This window comes from Chenopodium album, chromosome 1, assembly GCF_948465745.1.
Source record: "Chenopodium album chromosome 1, dcCheAlbu1.1, whole genome shotgun sequence".
Classification (NCBI taxonomy): Eukaryota; Viridiplantae; Streptophyta; class Magnoliopsida; order Caryophyllales; family Amaranthaceae; genus Chenopodium; species Chenopodium album.
Window position 1 is genome coordinate 53437856 of NC_137834.1, and position 26076 is coordinate 53463931.

Sequence of the window (26076 nt, forward strand, 5' to 3'; positions counted from 1 at the left end):
TTTGTTAATAAAACCTTTTAATTGGCTCATTTTGAAAGAAAAAACCTTTTAAACGATTCTTTATTAAAAAAAAACCACCACGATCAACTTTTTGTCTAAAGAAACCTTCCACCTCTTTTCCGGAATTGACTACAACTTTCAGGGGCTGACCTCTTAATTTCCCTTTTTGCACCCCATTGTTTGGTGATTTTCCCTCTTTTTTTGGGTAGCCTAATTTTCCCTTTATCTATAATCTAGGACAAGCATCCCCAAATTAATTCACAGAACTAAAAGGTAATTTAGGGTTCTTCATGTATTTCTTCCATAATTGTAGTGGTGATTTCACCATTCTAGGGTTCTCTCTACCATTCTTCTCTCCTCTGTAATTTTTCTCTTACTGTGAGTTCTTTTTTCTACCATTAAACCTGACAAACAAAGAAACCAAAACGAAATCGAAGAAATTCAACATATTAGCAACATTTGAACAATTTTAGGCAACAAATTTAACAATCCATAAAATTTTGTGGGTTTGGCCTCAACATCACAGTGCAAATTCTACAACATTAGGTAAATTATTTTTTTTTTCCCTCTTATTTATGAATTAAACCCTAACTTTTATTCAATTCATGGATGCAATTGAGTGCAAAATTGAAGAATATACCTCGGTTTGTACTGAACAAAGTAATTAAGAAACTTTATTTGCGTCCAAATTAACGACCTATTATTCCTCCTTTATCCATTGAAAACAGAAAATACGTTAGTTCCAAGTTTGAGTAAAAAAGCCCCAATTTTTACTCTATTTCTAGTAATTAGATGATAAATTTAATCTTGCCTTAGGTTATTGTTCACAAATGTGAGCAGCATAGGAGAGAGAGAGAGAGAGAGAGAGAGAGAGAGAGAGACAGACAGAGAGAGAAACCCAAACTGATTTGATGGAATTGCAGAGCATTCATGGAAGAAAAAAGAGAGAGAGTACATGGGAATTGGAGGGAAAATAAGAGGAGAGAATAAGAGGGGAAAATAAACGGGGGAGTGCAAATATAAAAATGCTTGAGGGCAACTGGGGAAAATAAGAAGCCAACGCCGGAAAGTTGTAGTCAATGCCGGAAAAGAAGGGGGGAGGTTTCTTTAGAAAAAAAAATTGATCGTGGTGGTTATTTTTAACAAAGAATCGTTTAAAAGTTTTTTTCTTACAAAATAAGACATTTAAAAGGTTTTTTTTAACAAATTTGCCTTAAAGATATTTTAGTTCTTACAAATAGTTGCTCTTTTATTTGTTTCTCTCATGTGGGAAGATTAGGTGATGGTGTGGCTCATAGGCTTACATAGTTAAGCAAGTGTTATGATGATCTACGAGTGTGGCTAGAAGAACTCCCTTGGAGTGCTTTAGATGTTGTAACCTTTGACGTTTTGAATATGTCTTAATAGAGTTTGAGAGCATTTCCTATCAAAAAATAAAAATAAAAAACTCAAAGAACATACAATAATAATAAAAAAATAGAATTTGTGCGTCATTCATTACCTCAAAGAACACACGAGCCAAATTTGAAAAACATACAATGGTAATATGTTTCTATTATATAAAAACATATTTAATTAACATATGTTAAAGAATAAGTTATAATGTAAAAAAAAATATATAGTTTATGCTCAAAGAACATATTATCAAACATATATAAGTATGTACTTTGTCAAACATAAGTATGTTCTTTGTCAAATACTTGTATGTTCTTTTTCAAACACCTGAATGTTCATTCTGCATTTTATTTATTTAACTGCATGGTGCACTCGGATGTTGATCAGAATAGTGTACCTGACTCAAATTTGGACTTTTTCCCACTAACACTTTATTTCTTTCTTGCCCAATTTTGTTCCAAAGAGATGCATTGCAATCTTCGAGGCTTTGGTGACATTGATGTGGTGATGATGAAGAGTAGTCACCTTGACTACTAGCTTCCCTTTAAGACAATGAGGACATTGTCTGATTTAGCTTGGGGGGAGGTTCTCGTGTTCGTATGGTACATCTTTCACTCTCTCTCTTCTCTTTTTATTTTTATTTTTCTTAGTATAAATTTTATTACTTTCTTAGGTTAGTTTTGTTCCAATGAATTGTAAATCATGCTTCCCTGTGCCCCATACTTGAGAAAAATTTGTTTTGATTCTTGGTATCTGATGATGAGCGTTGTGGATTTGTTGGTCATGATTTGAAGTTTAATTGTTTGGATTCCTAAACATGCGTCAATTTTGTCCAACTACTTGTGAATATAGTGCTTGACTAGTTGATTTGGTTAGGAAATGTGTGATAGTTCCATAATTCCTGGTATGTCAATGAATTTGAGTATTGATTTGCAACTATGAGTAGTGTTTCATGACTTATTATTATGCACATGAGGAGGACGAAGACGTTCATTCTTTTAGGTAGCCTTCAGAGTATTAGATACATTTGTTCCCTTCTTGTTACCCATGTTGTTGCTTGTGCCCTTTTATTGTTTATTTAGCCACATTACAAGCCTATATGAGCCCCATTGGTTACTAGTCCCAAGCTTGGCTTGGGGGAGCTATTAGTTGGTGAGGTGAGGGAGTTGTGGTGTTGTAGGCGTCGCTCGAAGTGCGCCTACGTTAAAAGCATGTTGTGAATATGCTTGGCACTCATAGGAAGTGGGAATTGACATACACGATAAGGGACACGATTAGGGACAAGGAAAGTAGGGAGTCGCCAACAAGTTTTTAAGGAACTTGTAAACCGTTCACGGATCATAAAAGGCAACCACGATAAAGGGACAACGATAGGCAACAACGATTGACCCGTGAAGGTTACACCCCATTCATAATCCATGAGATTACTAAATCCATATGGTTCGGAACCACGAAAGGAGGATCGGGGATGATGGTATGAAGTGAGTCATGGAGTCACATTCGCCCGTATTGGCCTCTACTCGATTCTTATATTGAAAAGCATTCATGTGATCTCAAAGGCATACAAACATATATTCAATTCGCTCCAAACTATTATTAGGCTAAATTGGTTTAATATTAATGCACACATTATTCTAAAATATTGGTGATCACTTCAATTAATAACAAGATTAAAAAGGATCCTAAATCGGTTGTCCAAATTATCTTATTAGGCGTGATTTTCAATTACATATTCCCTTTAACATGCAATATGGTGATCAAAATAAATAATAGAATCAAGATTAATATAAAACCAATTTAATCATAATTCCAACAACATAAAAATCGTTAGAAAAAATAATAATAATAAAAAGAGAATGATCCTTACTTTGAATCTGTTTGTTTGCAACTAAAAAATAATAAACGAGTTAGTAACTTCAAGGAAATAATAAAATAACAATTAAATTAAATTAAATAAAATAAGGTTGATTTTGGGGCCAAACCCTCAAACGATTTTACCTTTCACGCCTTGGTTTAAGGACATAACCTCGAGTAAAATATGGACTCCTTTGAGTGCTTGAAGAAGGAATTTTGAAGTGAAAAGGGTAGGCTAGTGTTTAGGTTAAGAGCATAGAAGAGAGAAAAATAAGAATAATAGAATTCTGGTTGCCCCGTACATCAGAAATGAGGGGGTATTTATAGGGAAATGTGCTGAGGGAGCGCACGGAACCCTAAAATGATAAAAACCCTAAAAAAGTATCCCGTGACACGGTCAGACTGTACCGTGACACAGTCAGACTATACCGTCAGACGGTACAAGTTCCCGTGACACGGTCAGTTTTGGAGTGACGCGGGAAATTTTCAGAAAACGGAACGGAAAACGCGTTAAGGGTTTACGCGGAAAGGACACGGAACTCTCCGTGTCACGGCAGACCTCCCGTGTCACGGGAAGTCCCACCGTCAGACGAGAGGGGTTCCCGTGACACGGTCAGGCTGTACCGTGACACGGTCAGTTTCAGTCCATTTTTCCGTCTAAATTCATTTTTAACCCTAATTTCTTTCGGCTTTTTAAGTGCCGATTGATAATTTCGGGCTTTTTTCTGACTTTTATTATTCGGGCTAAAATAAGAAAATAATAAAATAAAAATAAATAAAATATTTGGGCGAAAAATAAATAATAAAATAAAAAGGTTTGGGCTTAAAATTAATTAACAAGCTTGGGCTAAAATTAAAACTATGCTTTTACCAAATACCAAGACTAATCCATGGACCTTTCAAAAATAAGAATTTAATAAAATACGATTTTTTAAGCACTCTCGGGATTAAATACTAAACCCGACCAATAGTGGCGGTGAAAGGTTATTTATCATCAGGTTTGGTTTTGGGGAGACATTTTTAGGTGTCTACAGGTGTGCATATTATTTGCACAATGTGGGAATAAAAGAAGAGTTATTGTTCTTTGATATTTGATTGGAAAATATTGATGTTGTGTTTCAAAGAGTTATTGTTCTTTGATATTTGATTGGAAAATATTGATGTTGTGTTTCAAAGAGTTATTGTTCTTTGATATTTGATTGGAAAATATTGATGTTGTGTTTCAAAGTTGAAATTTCCAATATGAGTTGAAAAGAAAAAAAAAAAGCAAAAGAAAAATGTTTGATGTTCAAATGTTCTAAGTGAAGGTTAATCAAAAGAAAAGAAAAAAAGTTGAGTTTCAATGTAAATATTTCAAGTTATGAGTTCAAGGGTTTGTTTTTCACTCAAGTTCTACATTATCATATTTTTATGAGTGAAATTGTGAGTGTTGGGATTGTTTTTATTGTTTGGAGTATATATTTGGTGGTTTGTTGTTGGAGTTGGTTATGTTGGAGATGTGTATGATCATTATTTTTTATCATGGGTTTATTAGGATTTGGCTCCCTTAATGCATAGCTTTTCTCTCACATAATCCCAAATTTATCCTACCTTTACCCTAGCCTTACATTACAAGCTTAAAAGACCTTCCGACCTTGTGCATAGAAGTTATGTAAATGTGAAAGTGTTGTTTTTCAATGCAAGTTATGACTTGGCATATTTCGAGTCGACTAGTAGGATGAGCGTTCAATGTTTTTATACACACGAGAGTGTGAGTTGGGAGGGCATTGTTCACATTAAAGGGGTTGGGTGGAGAGCGATCGAGTACATTCTTTACTCGCCACATAAATGAGGGTCGAGTGTGTGAGCACTAGTCTTGAATTCTATATGCTCTTGTGGTTTGCTCTACTTGACAATTGTTGGGGAGGAAGGGTGATTAGATGAATAAGATTGATTGATGTTGAAGCATGTTTATTCAATTTTACCTTGAATCGTTGGCTTTTGATTTGTTTATTGGGGTGAAGTATGTTTTATATGTTTATTGATGAGCTCTTTGCTTAGGGACAAGCAAAGGTTTGGCTTGGGGGAGTTTGATATGTCTATTTTATATAGTGTTTTACCCCCGTCCCGTGGTCATTATTGGTAGTGTTTTTGGCTCTTTCGGACCACTTTTATTACTAATTTGTGTGTTCTAGTGTTTTCGTAGTTTTAGTTATATTTTACAGGAAATTGCACTCTTGGAGCATTTTCCCGGGCCTTATTGGATCGACTACGGAAGCTAGAAGGACACGACCACTTTCGGAGCCCAAGATCGGTGAGAGCCGGTGACTAAGGGCTCGGTTATTTGGATCGCGAGGCATTTGGACCATGTATTCGAGACCCGAGAGGAAATATGGATTGGGCCGAGAAATCTAGCCCAATCGAAGTCCAAGCCTTGAAGATGAAGACCGGGCCCGATCGGGCAAGCATACACCCGATCGGGCGGCTGCGCGCATGAGTGCCATGAAGGAAAGGCGCGCCCGATCGGGTGAGCGTAGGCTCGATCGGGCGTAGCACATTAGAAGGAGCGTTGTAAAAAAAGGCGGGCCCGATCGGGCGCCCCTTTGCCCGATCGGGCGCGTGTTTTTTCCTAGAGTCTGATTAAGTTTAGTTAATTCTTGTTTTAGGAGAAGTATTTATACGTTTTGTACGGATTATTTACTTACCTTCTTTCTCTTAGACTTTCTCTCTCTAATTAGTATTTTTCTTTCTCTTAAATTCTCTCTAAACTCTTGTTCTTAATTCCTTCATTAATTCCAAATTTAGTTTGGTACAATTTCTTCCCTTTTTAATTTCAGCTTTTTAATTGTTTTCTTGATTATGTTCTTATTTATTTATTTGATGGGTTTAATTATGATGATTAGTGAGTAGTTTAATTCTAGGGTTTATGGGAATCCATAATTAATATGAAGGGATAATTTGTTATTATTGATTATTGGTATTGCATGATAATTTCTTATTGAATTATTTTAATTCTTTGCAATTAGATTATGAATCGAGCAGATGTAATTTGATTGTGAATGTTTAGCAATATTGAATTGATGAATCGAGCAGATGTTAATTTAATATTAAAGGCTATTTTTAATAGGAACTTAGATCTAGTAAATTGCGAGAGCCTGTTAGATCTATGTTGATTAATAAATTGCGAGAGCCTGTTAATCATGTTATTTGTGCAATGTTAATTATTAATTATTATGTTTTATCCCGGAATATTAATTATTGGTGAACCTGTGACCCTAGGCCTTCTTATTATTGTTTTTCTCCCTAAACTTATTCTTCGTAGTATAGAATTTATTCCCAAAAATATTGGTTACTTAGATAATTTAGATTATAATAATTAATTAGGAGTAAAAAGACTTGTTTCCCTGTGGAGTTCGACCCTACTTCCCTATCTACTTTAGTTAGAGGACTTAGGTATTTACTTTTGATTAGGGGATACGACTTTACCCTGCCAAAATTTGGCGTCGTTGCCTGGGAAACGGTTTTATTTTTATTTCTAATTATTATTAGAGTCTAGATTTTTTTTATTTTTTTTAAGAGTTGAAAATATCCATGCTTATGTCACTACAAGAATTATATAATTTTTATGCAGCACCTAACTACTGTAGTTGTCAACGTCTTTGTCATGAAAATCCTGAATGCCCTTATAGTGAGTTTTTTGTACGTGCACCGGATGATTTTAGAGTCTTTCCATATACATATGATCATAGTCGGAAACGATTAGTTGCTAATGAAAGTTATTGGAAGGCTCTTGATGAAAAAGTTTACGGACACTATAATAATACAAATGTTATTGAGGATGAAGAACCATCGGTTATAGAATTTGTGGTTGAAAAATCATTGGTTGACGAATCGGTGATCGAAAAATCATTAGTTGTAGAAACGGTGGTTGATAATTCCTTTGTTGATGATGAGGTTATTTGTGAGGGTAAAATTTTAAAGTCATTATTGGATGATAAAGACAATGACTACCTCCATGTTCGTTCTATTAATTCTAAATTTTTAGCGGAGGAAGTAGAAGGTTGTGGTGTATTTTTATCTCCCTCTTATGATTTTTCTTTCTACCTTGAGTTCTCTTTATGTGCTCCTAACTTTTTCTTTGTAGGGATAAATGTGCTTGCTATTAAGCCCTATATAGTGCTTAATGAAATGTTTGCAGGAGCGTTTGATAAGTTACTCAAGGCATTGAATTCTTCCGATTGAGAGAAGGATTATGGTCAAGCGGGACCTTGATAAACTAGCGCTTTGCGGGAGGCAACCCGTATGTTGTTGCTTTTCGATTTTTTTTTTATTTGTTTGTGTGTTTTCTTTTTGTTTTGTTTTAGAGAGGTAGAGGAGAGTATATCTTATATTTGTGGGAGTGTGATTTTGTGCAGAGATACTAGAAAAGTTGAGAAAAGATCGAAGGGCTAAAGGAATCCCGGGGAAATTAGCAGCAGCAAGCTGCCCCGTCAAATCAGTAGCACGGGCCCGATCGGGCAGAGCTCGCCCGATCGGGCGCGCGTACGCGTCAGCAAACTTAGTCAACTTCGACAGGCCATAACTTTTGCGTTTCTTATCCGATTTTTGCGTGTGACCTGTCGTTGGAAAGCTCTTTAAGTGTAGTTTCCAATGCAATTAGAATCATTGTATTATCATTTATATATCAAAAGTTAATTATGGATTCCCATAAACCCTAGAATTAAACTACTCACTAATCATCATAATTAAACCCATCAAATAAATAAATAAGAATATAATCAAGAAAACAATTAAAAAGCTGAAATTAAAAAGGGAAGAAATTGTACCAAACTAAATCTGGAATTAATGAAGGAATTAAGAACAAGAGTTTAGAGAGAATTTAAGAGAGAGAAAAATACTAATTAGAGAGAGAAAGTCTAAGAGAAAGAAGGTAAGTAAATAATCCGTACAAAACGTATAAATACTTCTCCTAAAACAAGAATTAACTAAACTTAATCAGACTCTAGGAAAAAACACACGCCCGATCGGGCGAAGGGGCGCCCGATCGGGCCCGCCTTTTTTTACAACGCTCCTTCTAATGTGCTGCGCCCGATCGAGCCTACGCTCACCCGATCGGGCGCGCCTTTCCTTCATGGCACTCATGCGCGCAGCCGCCCGATCGGGCGTATGCTTGCCCGATCGGGCCCGGTCTTCATCTTCAAGGCTTGGACTTCGATTGGGCTAGATTTCTCGGCCCAATCCATATTTCCTCTCGGGTCTCGAATACATGGTCTAAATGCCTCGCGATCCAAATAACCGAGCCCTTAGTCACCGACTCTCACCGATCTTGGGCTCCGAAAGTGGTCGTGTCCTTCTAGCTTCCGTAGTCAATCCAATAAGGCCCGGGAAAATGCTCCAAGAGTGCAATTTCCTGTAAAATATAACTAAAACTACGAAAACACTAGAACACACAAATTAGTAATAAAAGTGGCCCGAAAGAGCCAAAAACACTACCAAAAATGACCACGGGACGGGGGTAAAACACTATATAAAATAGACATTTCAGATGTACAATCTTAGTTTCATATAAAAGAAAGGAACGATTTCCGTAGAAATTGTTTAGTTATAAATTAATTCCCTGATTACATTGGTTTAAATACTTCTTCTCGCGGTACTGTGCACGTAGGATTCGTACCAACTTTGTTATTTTTTTTATTATTAATTAAATAAAGAATCGCTAAAACCATTAGTGGTTTTTAGATAAGAACCGCTAACGACATTAGCCGTTTTTTTTATAATATTTAAGTAATGCCACACTTACTTATAATATTCTTTGTAATCTCCTCTGACATATTATACGAAAAACAAAAATGAAAAAGGAGAGCATCACCCAAACTCCATAGCGGCGACCACCACGAACGACCACCCTGGCAGCGGTTCACGTCGGCAACGTCCATACATCTCCACAGCAGCGGTATGGCGCCCATAATTTGTCCTAATTGTATATTTCTACAATCAATTGTGAGAGGTTAGCCCTAATTTTCCTTTTTAATTTTATTCATTCATCATGTATAATGTAGTGTAATTCCTAAATTAATTTGATACTATGCGTATGTATGAGCGTAAATTTCTAAACTTTCATGGTGATAATGCAATATTTTTATGAGTATAATTTGATGCTTTACTTGAGTGGTAGAAGTTGTTCATGTGCAACCTCTGTTCTAGTAATTTGGTTCTTTAAACAATATCAATGCATGCAATAATTCTTTAATTTATGTATTCTTAATTTGGTTATGAAGTTACATATTTTAAATTGTGGCTTTGTGTAATTTGCATGCTAAAATTCTTTATTTAGAATATGGAGATGTCATATTTCCCTCTACTTTGTTTTATACAAGGGGAACTTGTATAAACAATCCCCTTGTATAAACAAGAGGTGACGTGTCATATATTGGTGAGGAGAATAGATTTTTGCTTGTCAGTAGTTCTATGGGTTTCTCGGAGGTTCTAAGTAAGATATATGAAGTTATGGGGTGTGATTCTCGATATTTTGAGTTGAAGATGATAAGAGGTATCCCATACACAACTCATACGCACCCATTTGATTGAATGATGATACCTCATTAAAAAAACATGTGGGTTGCTGTAAGACAATATTCAATATCTAACATTCAATTGTATTTAGAATTGGTTCCCAAGCAGGCAAGTGTGGTTGATAACACGGGTTCTTTTCCTACCGTTCAATCTTTGTCGGGTATGGTCCCAAACTCGTCAGGAAGAATTGCTAATGAAGGGAGAGTATCATTTACAAGAATGCTTACTGATGATCATTATGTTGTTCATCATTTATCGGATGTGACTTCTCCAACTCCCTCACCTCATACATGCTTTGCTTCCTTTGGTGATTATAATTCATTACACCCCGAGCTAGATGCATGCGCTAGGTGATGATGTTATGGTGGAGAGTGATGTGGGTGAAGATGATGATGTGAGAGAAGCCAATGAGATTCTTATTAAGGAAAGTGCACCAACTCAGGATTTTAACAATATTCCAGATATAGACCCAAAAGTTCTTGATTCATTTTTAAAAATGCTATTAGCAGCGCCCTATTAGCAACTGACACTAAGTACGCTAGTTGCTAAAACACTAATTGCAACTGGCTAAAATAATGCCAGTTGTTTATGCTAATTTATGTTAAGTGGGATTGAATATCAAAATCTAGGCTACGGATCAACTAAGCAAAATCAAGAAAATAAAACATAGCAAGAAAGGGAATAATCGACACAAGGAATTGGTGATGCGGAAAACCCAATGAAGGTAAAAACCGCGGGTAGAATGAGGATCTACCAAACTTTCACTATGCAAGAAATAATTATCTCAGTTTACAAGATGTGATACAATGTGTATATTACTAGACGAGGATGTGTCCTACTCGTCGTTGCTCTGCCCTTTATATAGATGGTTGCTAGGTTAAACTCTAGCCGTTGCATTGAGATAGAATCGTGCCCATGATTTTCGGACTTCAGTTGCTGAAAATATTCCTTCTTCTGTTTTGAATTCCAACGGACTGATTAGGCTAAGTTTGGACTAAGTCTTTACTTATCCTCTTCCTAAAAAATAGGAGGTTGTTACTTGACTTCGTCTTCCGTCAATGCTGATGGTGTGTCGTCGAGCTTGTGCCTTCGTCAAGAAGAGTCTTCGTCATTGACCTTCATTGACTGTCGTTGACTATCCTTTGTAGTTTTTTACCCATAAAAATTTGCCCCTAATTGCTAAAACGTGGATAACTATACACTTTTGGAAATTACTTTTAAAAAATAAAAATGCAAAATAAAACCAAAAAGAAACAAAAACTAAAAAATTAATAACCGTAAGAAATTCAAATTATTTGGGGGGCGTTTTCGCCCTTTATTATGCACGTTCTTCAGGGAAGTTACTCCACTTCTCCCACTTTCTTTACTCTTAACCGTCACTTCGCCCTTTAATTACTGCAACACGCTTCGCGCTTCCCCAAACTTCTACTCCATTCTACACTTCTCTTCTTGCTTCCTCTTTCTTTTGTGAAATTTCCCCGGCGGTTTGGTGGCAGCGTGCAGCGGTGATTTCGAACTTCCAACATCGTCAATTACTAGGTAATTCACTTAATTTTTCTTTGCATTACTCAATTTAAGCACAATGTCGAACAAAATTCCCAAAACTAGAACTAGGTTTTCTCTTCGCGTTGTTGAAAAAAGAGGAACGATTATTTCAAAAAAGAATCGATGTCTCGGCAAAAATCGTCAATGACGCCCAATATGACGAAAGAATTCGTCAAAATGGCGGGCTTTCCCGACACTACCTTTGCTCATATCCCAGGATCCGGACAGTTGGTGGAAGATTGTCCGGAAGGTTTCGTTGCGTTTTTTAAGTACCCTTTTGCGGAAACGGGGGTTACATTCCCATTCCCTCCTTTGGTTCGTTCTTTTCTTGAAGTTTTGGATATCAGCCCCGGACAAGTGATGCCATCTGGTTGGAGGATTTTGTCGCTGATATCAGAGAAGACGATGGACTGGGATGATCCCTTCACTCTGGAGGATCTGGCCATCGGTTACGAGATAAAAATGGCGGAAAGTGGGTTTGTCAGTTTGTGCAAAAAAGGAGATAGGTTGGTTTTGAACACTGACGTGAATTACAGGGGTTGGAAGAAATGGTTTCTCTTTGTCAAGAGATCGTCCTTAGGTGAGGACGGGGCGTGGTTGACGGAGGGATGGCTGGTAAAGGGTAAGTGTCTTTCTTTGAATACGTGCTCCTTTGGGCTAAAGTTGGCTAAATTGTTTGATCTTGGTTTTCCTTGTGCAGAGTTGGATTTGGGGTTCCTTGAGACGTCGGAGACACTTTCGCCGAACGTGAAGAAGTTCTTAGCACTTAGTCCTGTAGTGAGAACTTTTGCAAGGAAGAAAAGACTGCTGGTGACCAGTCGGGGCAGAAGCAAGGGACGTCGTCAACTACTTCTTAACAAGTCGAAGATTCCGAAGAAACGATGTCGACTCGTAAGTTCTGCGTTGTCGTCTCTTTATTGCTACATTGTTTATCGTCGTATCTTTGCTTATGCGTTTGTTTTGTTGGACTTGGCGTTGTGACAGAGTCAGCTGCTCAAGGTAATCGTCGTGGACGTAGCTTGACCCAACAGAAGGCTGATTTACGAATGAGAAGGAAGCAAGGTTTGGCATCCCAAGGACAGCAGCCGTCACCTGCGGTCGAGAAGGCGGAACCTATTTTGACTCCGTCGTCTAAGCGGACGGTCGATGAATCAGGGACTCTCACATTGTCGGCGACCCCTCCGCGCATGCAACAGAAGATTGATGACGAACCTTCGGCTCCCGATATCTTGATGCGCTTTCCGGCCAATTTCTTGGATTGTCGGAAGGACGACCAACACTCTCTATTTCCCGCCCTGAACCAACTGCTGTTTCCCAAGTCTAGGGAGGTCTTGGCTGGGACGTCCGTCCTGGATATAGCCTCTGAAGCTGCTTCGGTTCACTTATACATAAGTCCCTACTTTGGTTTAATTTTATTTGTCGAGGTTGATTCCACGGTTTGTAATTGGGGGTGTGTTTAGCTAGTGTTTGCAAAATTCTCTGGTGTTGAGGAATAGGGTGATCGGGCTGGCTAAGGAGATGCAAAGGTTGGATGGTGCTGCCAAGAACAGTGAGGCTCAGCGCAAGACTGCCGTTAATGTGTTCCAACTGACCAAGAAGGAGTTGGATGAGGCAAAAAAGAAGGTGGACGATCTGGAAAGGCAGCTGCAGGCTCAGTCGAAGACGATGGAGGAGGAAACTCAGATGCTCAAGGATCAGTTGAAGGAACAGGCTAAGCACTTGGAAGATAAGGTGGGGGTTATTGCTACTAAGGATGAGGCTTTATCGAAGGTCTAGGAGGAGTTGGCATCGACCCAAAGGGAGTTGGAGGATGCGCTGGACGACTATGCCGAAATGGATATCAAGGTGAGAACGAAGTTGATGAAGCAGTTCCTGGACGGGAAAGCTTCGGATTGGCATCCCCAGGAGGTGATTAACCGCTTTTTGGCCAATGGTGGAACCCTCGACGAGCTGGAAGTGGACGCTGCAGTGGCGTCGACTGCGGATTCGGGTCCTGGCCCATCTGTCGCGATTGCTCCACCTATCGTCATTGTTGATGTTCAGCCCCCAGTCGTTGGAGATCAGCCTGCTATCGCCGACGACCAGCCTGCTACCGCCGACGACCAGCCTGCTGTTGCCGTTGACCAATCTGTCGGTGGTGCCAAGGAGTTGCAGGTCGAGGTTGTTGATGAAAATGCCCGTGCTGATGAGATCGTCAAGGAGGTCGTTGATGGGCTCTCTATTGACGGAACTGGTGCTTGAAGGCCATCGTCTGTGATGGTTTAGACTGTTGCTTTGTATGCTTCAAACAATCTTTTACTTTTGCTAAACACTTATGTTTCGGTTGTCTTTGTACTTTACTCCACTTGATGGCAAGTGGTGTCTTACAATTTGCTCTGTTTCTTTTTATGCTAAGTATTTCTTCGCTTTTCGTCGTTTTCTCGAGTTGTGGTCTGTAGATGTGAAGCAAAACATAACATTAAGTTTACTAAAAATTTGTTTTTTAAAGAGAATATGATATGTCAAAAAATTTCAAAAAGCTCCAACTTTTATTAATTTAAGGATAATATGTTAAACAAAGGAAGGTGCTTAAATAAAAAAATATTTTGTAGCTACACAGTATGCTTCGTCGAAGACTTTGTGATTTTAGGCCTATCGTTGCATTGTTTGCCAATCCCCCTTGCGTCCCAGCGTCAACGCTGAACACTGAAGACTAGTTCGTAGTTCAGGTGTCGGACGCTATGGTTAGGTTTGCCTCGGGCTTCGTCGTGCTTCGATTTTCGTTTGAACGACAACTTTACTCATCCTTTTTAAAGGGTGTCAGTGTAGCTGACGTTTGTCGTCGTTTGCTTTTTGTGGTCGGATCAAGGCTAGATTTTTCCTTCCCTTTAGTTATATGCCTCGTCGATCGATGTGCTGCAAAACCAACATGGTTAAAGCACCGTTGGTCGTTGGCACGGCCAACGGCCCTCCGATGCTTAAGTCAGTACACTTAGTCGTAAATAGAAACTTTCAACAAATGAAATAAGCTGAGCGTTTTGTTTAGAACATTACCGTTTCGTTGACGAACGCTTTCGACTGTCTGTTTAAAAGTAGTATTTTCTGAGATGAGTTGCATTCCAACTTCTTGGAACGGGGTTACCTTGCTGGTCGGTCAATCGATAAGCATCGTTGCCGATAACTTGGGTGATTTCGTATGGTCCATCCCATGGGGGAGCGAGCTTTCCGTCGGCCGGATTCTTCGTATTTTGGAACGCTTTCCTTAGTACCCAGTCTCCTAATTGAAATGTCTTGGCTTTGAAGTTTTTGTTGAAGCTTCTTGCGACGATTTGTTGTTGTGCTGCCATTTTGATTAACGTTGTTTCTCTTAATTCTTCAATTGCGTCTAAGTTGTCTTCCATTTCCTTTTGATTTCTTTCCTCCATCATGAGACCGAATCTTGTCGTCGGAAAATCGGCTTCGACTGGGAGAACGGCTTCGCACCCGTAGACTAGGGAGAAGGGTGTCTACCCCGTCACTTCTCTTGGTGTCGTCCGATTGGCCCACAGGACTGCTGGGAGCTCGTCGTCCCATTTTCCTTTTGCTGCTTTTAGTCTCTTCTTGATGGCTTCCATGACGACTTTGTTGCTGGATTCGGCCTGCCCATTGGCTTGAGGGTACCTTGGTGTCGATGTCCTCAACTCTATGCGAAACTTCTGTAAAAAAGAACGAGTTTTGTCGCTAATAAACTGTGACCCGTTGTCGCAGACGATCGTCGACAGGATTCCAAATCTGCATATAATGTTAGTCCATATGAATGTAATGACCTCCTTGTCCGTCACCTGTTTCAAAGCAACTGCCTCAATCCATTTAGAAAAATAATTGGTTAGTGCTAACATATAGACTCTTTGTCCTGGTGCTGCGGGTAGCTTCCCGACGATGTCCATTCCCCACCTCATGAAGGGCCATGGAGATAAGTTCTGGTGGAGGGGCTCCGATGGCTTATGGACGGTATTGGCGAACCGCTGACAGCTGTCGCATTTGGTCACATATTGCATTGCGTCTTCATGAAGCGTTGGCCAAAAGTATCCTTATCTTTTTGCGATTTTGGCTAATCTCCTCCCTCCGACGTGACTACTACATATCCCATCGTGCAAGTGGCTAAGGATGGATTGTTGTTCATGTTTTTGGATGCATCTTTGGGATAACCCCGACGCTGATTTGTGGAACAGGACACCGTCAATGATGTGGTATCGGGAGGCTTTGTATTTTAGTTTTCGTGATTCTGCTTTGTCACTGGGGAGGATATCTTTGGTCAGGTAGTCTACGATGGGTCTGGTCCAGGCGTCGTCGACTGGTAGGATTTCTTTGAAGGATACGGACGACTTTTGCAAATGGACTAAGGGGATGTTTGTGAAGGTGGTCTTTTTGAGGGCGGAGGCTAGGTTTGCCAATGCGTCGGCTTGGGCATTTTAGTCTCTTGGGATTTGCGAGATGGTAAAAGGATCAAAATGTTTTGCTTTTTCTTTGGCTATGTCGAGGTATGCTGTCATTTTGGAGTCTTTTGCTGCGAAGTCACTTGTTATCTTGTTGACGACGAAGAGGGAGTCGCTGTATACTTCCAAGGCTGTGGCACCTAGGTCTTTCGCGACGGTCATTCCTGCAATCAAAGCTTCATATTATGCTTCATTGTTAGTTTCTTTAAAATCACAAGATATAGACCTTACTATCATGTCCCCTTGTGGTGACTTTAGCACCATTCCCAGGCCAACTCCCCGTTGGTTGGACAAACCATCAACGAACAAGATCCACTTGCTTTCGCTCTTGACGTTGTTGATTTCTTCTACCTCTTTGTCAGCTACGGCCTGTAAGTCGGGGCTGAAGTCAGCCACAAAATCTGCTAGGGCTTTGGATTTTATTGCTTTTCTGGGTTGGTACTCGATGTCCATCGTGCTCAACGAAATGCTCCACTTACCCAAACGTCCTGTCAGATATGGTTTTCTCAAAACAGACTTAAGCGGATAATTAGTCATCACCACTACGTGGTGGGTTTCAAAATAATGCCTTAGCTTTTTAACAACAGTGATTAAAGCGAGGGCTAATTTTTCTAGGGATGTGTATCTTACCTCGGCTGGGAGTAGGGTTTTACTTACATAGTAAACCGGGAGCTGCCCAGCTTCGTCGTCTTCTCTCATCAGGACTGCGCTGACGACCACAGTGCTGACGGCAATATAAAGTTGCAAAGGTTCGTTAGTTTTGGGTTTCGACAGGAGGGGTGGCGTCATTAGGTATTTCTTTAGATCTTGCATAGCTTTCTCATGATCGTCAGTCCATTCAAAACCTTTATTTTTCTCAAAACTTTGTAAAATAGGTGACATTTATCTGACGATCGAGAGATGAAGCGATTTAATGCTGCCACTCGTCCTGTCAATTTCTGGGTTTCTTTAACATTTCGGGGGGATTGAATATTTATTAGGGCTCTGACTTGGTCAGGGCTGGCTTCAATTCCCCTTTGTGTTACTACATAGCCCAAAAATTTTCCAACAGATACTCCAAATGAGCATTTAGTAGGGTTAAGTTTCATACCATATTTTCGCAATACCTCAAAGGTTGGTCGGAGGTGATCGACGTGATCCTTCGACTTCTTAGATTTCACTAGCATATCGTCGATGTATACCTCTATCGTATCTCCTAGCTGGTCTTTGAACATCTTGTTGACTAGCCTCTGGTACGTCGAACCTGCATTTTTTTAGTCCGAATGGCATGACTTTATAACAATATATACCTTTGTCAGTCATGAAGGCCGTCTTCTCCTGATCGTCGGGATGCATTAGGATCTGGTTGTATCCGGAGTAGTCCATGAATGTCAAGAGCTCGTGACCTGTTGTCGCGTCTACCATAGCGTCGATGTGCGGGAGCGGGAACGAATCTTTAGGGCATGCTTTGTTGAGATCGGTGAAGTCGATGCACACTCTCCATTTGCCGTTCTTTTTACTGACGACGACAACATTTGCGAGCCAATCTGAATACTTGACCTTTCTTATTTTTCCAGTGTCGATAAGCTACTGTACTTCGTCGTTGATGATTTTATTTCTTTCCAGAGCAAACTTTCGACGTTTCTGTTTGACGGGCTTATGATTTGGGTCGACGTTCAGCTTATGCGAGATGATGCTTGGGTCTATGCCAGTCATGTCCTTGTGAGACCAGGCGAAACAATCTTTGTTCTCTCGGAGGAAGGCTAGGATGGAATTTTTGAGTTCAGGTGTTAAGTTGGCTCCGACACGGATGGTTTGATCTGGCTTTTTGGGATCTAAAGGTATCTCGTCAAATTCGAGGTCGTTGGGATTGTCTGGTGTCGGGCCATGCTGTAATTGCTATGCGGTTCTGATGGTTGGTTTAAGGGTTGTTTTGTAGCAGTGTTTGGCTTCATGGGGTTCTCCTTTAATTTCTTAGACTCCCCGTGGGGTGAGAAATTTGATTTATTGGTGGTAGGTAGAAGGAATGGCTTTCAATCGGTGGATCCAGGGTCGTCTTAGTATGGCATTATAGGCTGACGACGACGATTGCTCTGGGTGGATTCCAATTGCTGACGGAGGGTAGCTGCATCAGATTCTGACGCCTCCTTCTCCTTGCTGAGGCGCTCATTGGACTCCCTAGCTGCTTCGAGGTCGGCTTGAATTTTCTCATAAGCGGCTTTTAGCTGCTCTGGGGTCATTTCGTCAGCTGACATATTGAAGGGTTTAACGAGGGATTTTTAGACTTTACCTAGTTGTAGCCCCACGGTGGGCGCCAAATTGTTTATGCTAATTTTTGTTAAGTGGGATTGAATATCAAAATCTAGGCTACGGATCAACTAAGCAAAATCAAGAAAATAAAACATGGCAAGAAAGGGAATAATCGACACAAGGAATTGGTGACGCGGAAAACCCAATGAAGGTAAAAACCGCGGGTAGAATGAGGATCTACCAAACTTTCACTATGCAAGAAATAATTGTCTCAGTTTACTAGATGTGATACAATGTGTATATTACTGGACGAGGATGTGTCCTACTCGTCGTTGCTCTGCCCTTTATATAGATGGTTGCTAGGTTAAACTCTAGCCGTTGCATGGAGATAGAATCGTGCCCATGATTTTCGGACTTCAGTTGCTGAAAATATTCCTTCTTCTGTTTTGAATTCCAACGGACTGATTAGGCTAAGTTTGGACTAAGTCTTTACTTATCCTCTTCCTAAAAAATAGGAGGTTGTTACTTGACTTCGTCTTCCGTCAATGCTGATGGTGCGTCGTCGAGCTTGTGCCTTCGTCTAGAAGAGTCTTCGTCATTGACCTTCATTGACTGTCGTTGACTATCCTTTGTAGTTTTTTACCCATAACACCAGTTACAAAATAATATGCCATTAGCAACTAGCGTGAAAATGTGCGTTGCTAGTATTTGGTAGGTATAAATTAAAATTTATACTCGCAACTGGCCTATCTAATGCCAGTTGCAAATACTAAAGCATTTGTAGCTGGCGTAACAATGTACATTGCAAATAATAATTAAACTGAAAATTAATAAATCTAATAGTAGCTGGCCTATTTGACGCCAGCTACAATACTCGGTCAAATAAAGATTGACCGTAACACTCCGTGACTGTCAGTCTGTCAGTTTGTCACTGGACTTAAAAGGCTCACTAATTAGTTTTACTTTAATTTCTAGCTGCTCATTTTTATTTTCTCTCAACTTCCTTGGGTTTCTCTCTCCTTAGCTTCTGCGTTCTTCTCGTCTTCTCCTAGGGCTCAAATTAAGAGGTCTAAAATCCTCAGTAATGTGCTACTTTCGATTCTTGGTTTATTCAAGATCTAACGATTTTTGGGTGTTTTTTTAATGTCGCAAATTGTAATTTCATTGAGTTCCGCAGAACTAAATTTTGATTCGAAATTGATAATGATTTTGGGGTCTTAATGCTTGAGAATCAATTATTGATTGTTTGTGTTAATTTAAGAAATTGCGAAGAGATTTGCGATTCCTCACCAAGTCGCTATTGTTGTTGTTCATCGTCTAGGGTTTGTCCTCTTTGAACAATGGCTTTCGCTTCCCGGAATGAGGTATTTTAATCACTACTCTTTCTTGAATTTTATGTTTAATTTTTTCGGTTTTTATCCGCGTTTTCATCGATTAAATTTGCTAGTTGTAGATTTATGGTTTGGTTTATACATGTGCTTTATTTAGGTTTTAGGTTTTGATTTTGTAGGTTGTTGATCAGATCTGATTGGTGGCAATTTGTTCTTTTTTTTTTTTTTTTTGGTAATTTTGGTTTGAGTGGATAAGGTTTTGCTGAATTGATTGTTTTTAAGCAAGAAATTTCTTAATTTGTCCGAATTCTTTCAAATGATGATTAACTAGTCTGATTTTTTGGGGGGTATTTTTAATTCAAGTTTCTGTTTTTGCTGATGTATTAGTTTGTTGGGTATGAATTTTATTTGAGGATCAGTAGTGCTAGTAAGAACTAAGAAGAGCAGTTGCAGCAAGAAAACTCTGGAGAAGAAGAAAGCTTCAATGCTCCCCAAGACAACAAGCTCAATGATTAAAATCAATATTATTTCAGTTTTACAATTCATTCTTAATATTACAGATCTTTTTTTTAGATTCTTCTTCTGATCTAAGCTAGGATTCCTTTCTTATTATGCATGCAAAGTGCTATACAATTCCCCATGCCAACCTTGTTAGTTCTTGAAGGCTATGAAGAAGGCGGTTCCCTTAGGGGTTTTGTTTCTAACAATGATCATTTTATTAGTTATGACTCTGCTATTATAAGTATTTTCATATCTTTTTCTCTTTTTGTTCTCATTCTTTTTTAACTTGTTGCTATTGATAATGGGTCTCTTACTTTAAATTCTAGGTACCAAACTCGTTACCACCTCGAATGAACAAACCCACTTTACTTTCATGGTCTTTTTCTATGCCCAATTTAAATCTCTCACTCAATTCTAGAGCTAATTTGTCAAATTCCTTTCCCAAACAGGTATTATTCTTGCTTCATATAATTCCTAGTATGTATGTGTTGTTGAAGTCTCGGGTTGGATTTAGTTGTCAGATTCCTAGTCTAAAATTTTAACTTACACGAACAATGTCAACTATTTTCGAGTGGAGGAGTATGTTTAACCTTTTTCTTGAGTTCCATTATATACGGTTTATTCATTTCTTGAGCTCTTCACTTTTTAGTGGTAGACTGGTAGTGTTTTAAACTTTTAATGTAGTGCATCCTAGTGCCTTTCCTCTTGTTTCAAAAAAATTGGTAACGATTGCATTTGTCATTAAGTTAACTTTGATGTGGAATTTTTTGAGATATTGTTAGATAGTATGTCTGAGATTATCATATATGGCATTTGATATGGGAATAAGAATTAACAGTAACTAATGTGGCTTTTCCTATTATGATTAGAGTAGAAGTGTGCTTGAGAATGTGGTTTACATTTTAAATGTACTTGTTTTTCTAAATGGAATCATCAGTTACACATGTACAAAATGAGATTACATTTCTTCAAAGCATATGCTATACATGATACTTTTAGGAGAAGGCTAGTCATTTGAATTCTTTTGCATTATACATGTATTTATCTAGCTTAATACAACTATATTATTAGAGGCTACAACTCATACTAATAACAACAGTAGGCTATGCTGAACTTATGATATCGTCTATATGTTGTTACTTGGGATCAATGCTGAATTCATGGATCAATTCTTTATTTACTTGAATTTTATAAGAGATGGTAACATAATTGCATATCTATATTTGGTTGTTCATGAATGAACTACAATTTGATACTTGATAACTTAAATTGTGGGCTCACATCTTCAAATGGCAAACGATATTGATCACCTGAAGCTAAATGAAAATGTAGCATACATTTGAACCTGCAACAGGATAAGGACATTGAATATTGAGGGATTGAATTTGATTACATATTGAAACAATGTGAATAGATTTGGATATTTTCAGTTTGTGGGGGTGGGGTTCAGTAGCTCTCTTTCTCCTTTATTATTAATTTTTCCATCGTACATTTTTTACATGTATTTTTTTCTTTTCTTATTTTTTTTCCATGCAATGCTTGTCATCTTTGCAGAACTAGTATTCATTACCAATAGCATACCTTTCACGCATGAGACACATCGTATACACTTGCATATTTTTTAATCTTTATATTTCGATTTATTATATATTGCAGTAGAGTTGTCATAGCACAAGGTGTTGTCAGCGGTGATAACATTTTTGAACACTATGGCAACGTTTCAGGTTCTGAACTTGTATCAACTTTTATGTCAAAAGTGTCAAAGGGTTATGCTTTAATTAGGACTAATACAAGTATGAAAAAAATATGGTTCCCTCGTTAAAACCGGAAACTCAAGTATCTAAATGGTTTCTCGTTAAAATCGGTTTTTTTTGTTGTTTTTTTTTTTTTATTTTTTTTTTTATTTTTTGCTGATTTTTAATAATATTTAGATGAATTTCTAATATTTTATTTATTGTGTTTTTTTTTGAAGGAAAATGCATGGCTAATTTAGTCGATTTGAGACGTTTGTGTTGGCAGTGTTGCTGCTCATTGCTACTCATAAATGCCGTTCTTGGATGCTTTTGTTGTGTTTCTTTAGAAGCCTTGTAATTTATGTTTTTGTTTGTATTTAATGTATATTGCACAATTAACATAGATTTTGATATAATAGTATATAATATAGCTTTTATATTAATTTGGAAAAATTTCATTTTTTTTATTTAGAGAAATGATTATTCGCAACTGGTGTAGTCTTTAGCCAATTGCAAATAGAATATTTTTTTATTAAAAAAATGGACTATTAGCAGCTGGCCTAGTTCTATGCCGGCTGCAAATAAACACTAATAGCAGCTGGCATAGAACATGGCCTAGTTCTATGCCAGCTGCAAATAAACACTAATAGCAGCTGGCCTAGTTCTACGCCAGTTGCAAATAAGTACTATTTCGCAGCTGGCATAGAACTAGGCCAGCTGCTAATAGTACTTATTTGCAACTGGCAAATGCCTTTTGCTAATAATATAAGCATTAGTAGCCCCCGCAATAGCAGCCCTACATGCCAATTGCTAAAAATCACTTTTTGTCAGTGTCTAATAGTGTTTTTTCAACTAGTGATTCTTGGAGAACTTGGATGGGGAATAACAAATTTTCTCTTTGGGTTGAGTTTAAAGTTGGTCAAGAGTTTGATACTTTGCAGATGTTAAAAGACGCTGTTAAACAGTATTCTATAGCCAAAAATCAAACTTTTCAAGTGAAGGTAGTGTAGCCTGAAAAATGTGTTGAGTGCATAAGAAAGGAAAAGAGCAAATGTCTTTGGAGGTTGTGTGCAATCAAGTTACCATCCCTTCCCACGTTTAGAATTGTGAAGTACGAAAGACCTCATGCAAGCACATGTGTAGGTAAAATTAATAATCTTCACCATCCCCTTTTGTCTTGTGATTTTGCTTGTGGTGTTATACTTGATTTTATACGAGCCGACCCTTCTTTAAAAGTTTGTGCTATAGTGCAAGTTATTAAAGATCGATTTCTATATACCATAACATACAAGAGGGCTTGGTTAGCCAAGTAGAAGGCAATTACTACTATTTTTAGGGATTGGGATAAATCATATGAAGAGTTACCCAAATTTATGCAAGCTTTAAATAGTCAAATGAGGGTACATTAGTTCATTAGTGTATGACACCAACATTAGAAACTTTTACTCATGTGTTCTAGAGAGTTTTTTTGGGCTTTAAAGCCACCTATTGACGGCTTTAATCATTGTCGGCTAGTTATTACCATTGATGGCACCCATCTTTATGGATAATACAAGGGGACCCTTCTCATTGCCATGGCCACAGATGCTAATTTTTAGTTGTTTTCTCTTGCTTTTGTCGTTGTTGAAGGTGAGACAGGTGATGCATGGGAATGTTTCATGTTATGTATACGACAATTTATTAGTCAAAAAGAGGGTCTTTGTGTATTTTAAATAGGTATGCCTCGATTTTGAAAACAATGACCGCTGTGGGCAGTGGATGGGAAGAACCACATGCTCATCACAGGTTTTGTATTCGTCATCTAGCCTCAAATTTCGAGTCCAAATTTAAGAATGCTCACTTTAAAAACCTACTTGGTCGTGCCGCGGATGCACATTAAGAGAATAAGTTCATACACTACTTTAACAGGATTTGTGAATTGAACTTGGAAGCACATGAATGGTTGGCAGAGAAGCCATTGTATAAGTGGTCAATCTATCATGATGGTGGTTTTAGGTGCGGTATAATGGTTGATTGAAGGATAAACCATGCTAAGCATAGAAAACTCTAACATGCGCTACTCCCCCCGCATCCCATACATTCTTACCGCGTTCCCTCATCTTGATTCAAATCCACCCTTGGAGGTAGCATCTCATGACTCCTCAAAGGAGCCGAAACAAAAATCAAAACAATATTAAGGGGGGAAACCCGACATCTTACCAAGTCATGCCTTTCACTATACTTGAAATTTCCCTCCCGCCACCGACTAGAGACTCAACCAACCTAAGTCAAAAGAACATTGAAAGGGTTGTAGCGTTGGCTGGGTAAGGGTGTGGAAAATTTTAGAAATGGTACTTAGCCTAATCTTGATACGAAGGGTGATCAAGCCTCTTTTTCAAAATTATACCTCTACCAATCTTCAAACTATATTGCCACAACTTTGAATCACATTGCCAAAAATTTTGAACCTTCATCTTTTCCTTTCATCATCATTCACAACTCTTTATTCTCTATTTTCATTTTTCAAAATTTCCATTCTACTTCTTTTTTTCAAAGTCCTTGCCTTTTATAATTGTGGACGACTTTTTCTAGGATTTGCATTTGCTTTTATTGAACAAATATTCACAACATCACAATCTCACTTTCCATTAAGAACCACTACCCTCCACATTTTCAATAAAAACATCTATAAGCTTTCTAGGCTTGAATTTCACGATCCTAAGGGTGAAAGTAAATAAAATGCCATGAGCTTATAATGTGCTAAAATCAAGGAGGGGAAAGGCTCAACATGGGAAGCAAAGGAGACAAATGCAACCAAAAATACAATAAGATAAAATCTAAACCTAGAAAACAAAATAGTCATCGAATGAAAGAATGTTCTTTATCATCCATGAGTAAGTTTGGTCGCGATCTTGGGAGTTAGACGCCATTTTCTAGATTCAAACATGCCTTGGTAAGGATCCTACGCCACTCATGCAAAGAAATGTTGGAGGATTTAACAATGAAACTCACATCAGGTTACAAAAACTACCTCTAGGGCTTCAATTCCCCAAAGGAGAGAAACACCTGCTTACCACAAACAAGTGAACACTACTACAAAATTGGCCAAAGAGACCCGTCTAAAATAGCCAAAGAGACTGCCTTAGAGGCAGTCTCTAGCGCAGCGGTCTCTTTGGTAAAGAGACTGCTTTATTAGAGGCGGTCTCTAGAATGAGAAAGCTAAGACCACCTCTTAAATATAAGCGGTCTCAATTTTTAGGAAATTGAGACTGCCTTTATAAGAAAAGCAGTCTCTATTTTCAGAAAATTGAGACCCCATATTTAAATAAGTAGTCTCTTTTTTGAGAAAAGTGAGACCGCTTTTTAACTTCACGGGGCTCTTTGGTCTCATTTTAAATAAAAAAAGGTTTCTTTATAATTACAATTCATCGATATTAACATCAATAATAACTTATTTAATTTTATTTATTTCGCCACTATAAAATCAGAAGTAAAAAAATAATTCTTGTATTTCATATACCTCAAAAATTATGTACATAATACAGATATGAATGAAAATTCAATACATAAAAAAAAAAAATCCGAAAATGATGACTAAACTTCCCAGATCTTCAATTACAGATTTCTTCGGTACAAACTTGAAACTTGAGAGATCGTTACCTACAACCACAAATATACACATGTTAAAAAAATTCACAAAGCAAATATTATTATCCGAAAATAAATCATAAAAATGACAGATTGAAAAAGAAAAAAACAAAAATTTTAAAAACGAGATATAAAATAAAATTTATTTACAATAAAAAAAATGTATGAGAAATTGTTCAATTTAACTAATGAAATACGAGATCTAAAGTAAAATTCGATTTAAATGACAATGAACACATAAAAAATCAAAGCAAGAAAAAATATACTAATTTCAAAGACAACTTAAAGAACAATTCGTCAAGAAATTCTCAAAGGGATAAAAAAAAAATCAAATAGAAACAGAAATACAAAATCAAATACGAAATTAATAAAGACGACAATTACTAGATCTGACTGTGAAAGGTGTTTTTAAATGAAAATACATAAATAAAATGGCAAAAATAGCATTTGAAACGAAAACATTAACAAGTAAACAAACAATCTACTATCATAGCTAAACGGAAAATCGGACAAATTATTGTTTTTTAACAATAAAAAAGATGTTGAAAAGCAATAATTCTAAGAAATTTAGATTTTTCATTAAGAAAAACCGAAAAACAAAACTCACCATGGCCAAAGATCTTGAAATTTTGAAACTATAGAGTGAAGATAACTTCTTCAGATTGAGAAAGAAGTGAATGATGTAATTATTTTTTATATTTGGTGGGAGATTCGCTTGGGAAATAGAAAAAAATGAGTTGAGGAGTGAGGAAGATAGATCGAGATGTGAGGAGGGAGAAGAGAGAGAAAGAAAACTAGAAATGAAATGAGAGTGATGAAGAGCGGCGGAGGACAAGAGAAAATGAAAAGGTTCTA

The 26076-nt window shown here is 37.8% G+C and overlaps 1 long non-coding RNA gene across 1 annotated transcript; it reads left to right on the top strand.

Moving 5' to 3' along the window:
- Nucleotides 1–19015: 19015 nt before the first annotated feature.
- On the top strand, nucleotides 19016–22037 carry LOC145586383 (uncharacterized). Its single transcript, XR_014100937.1, has 3 exons — nucleotides 19016–19393; nucleotides 20188–20310; nucleotides 21834–22037. It is a non-coding gene; the product is annotated as an uncharacterized LOC145586383 (long non-coding RNA).
- Nucleotides 22038–26076: the final 4039 nt, after the last annotated feature.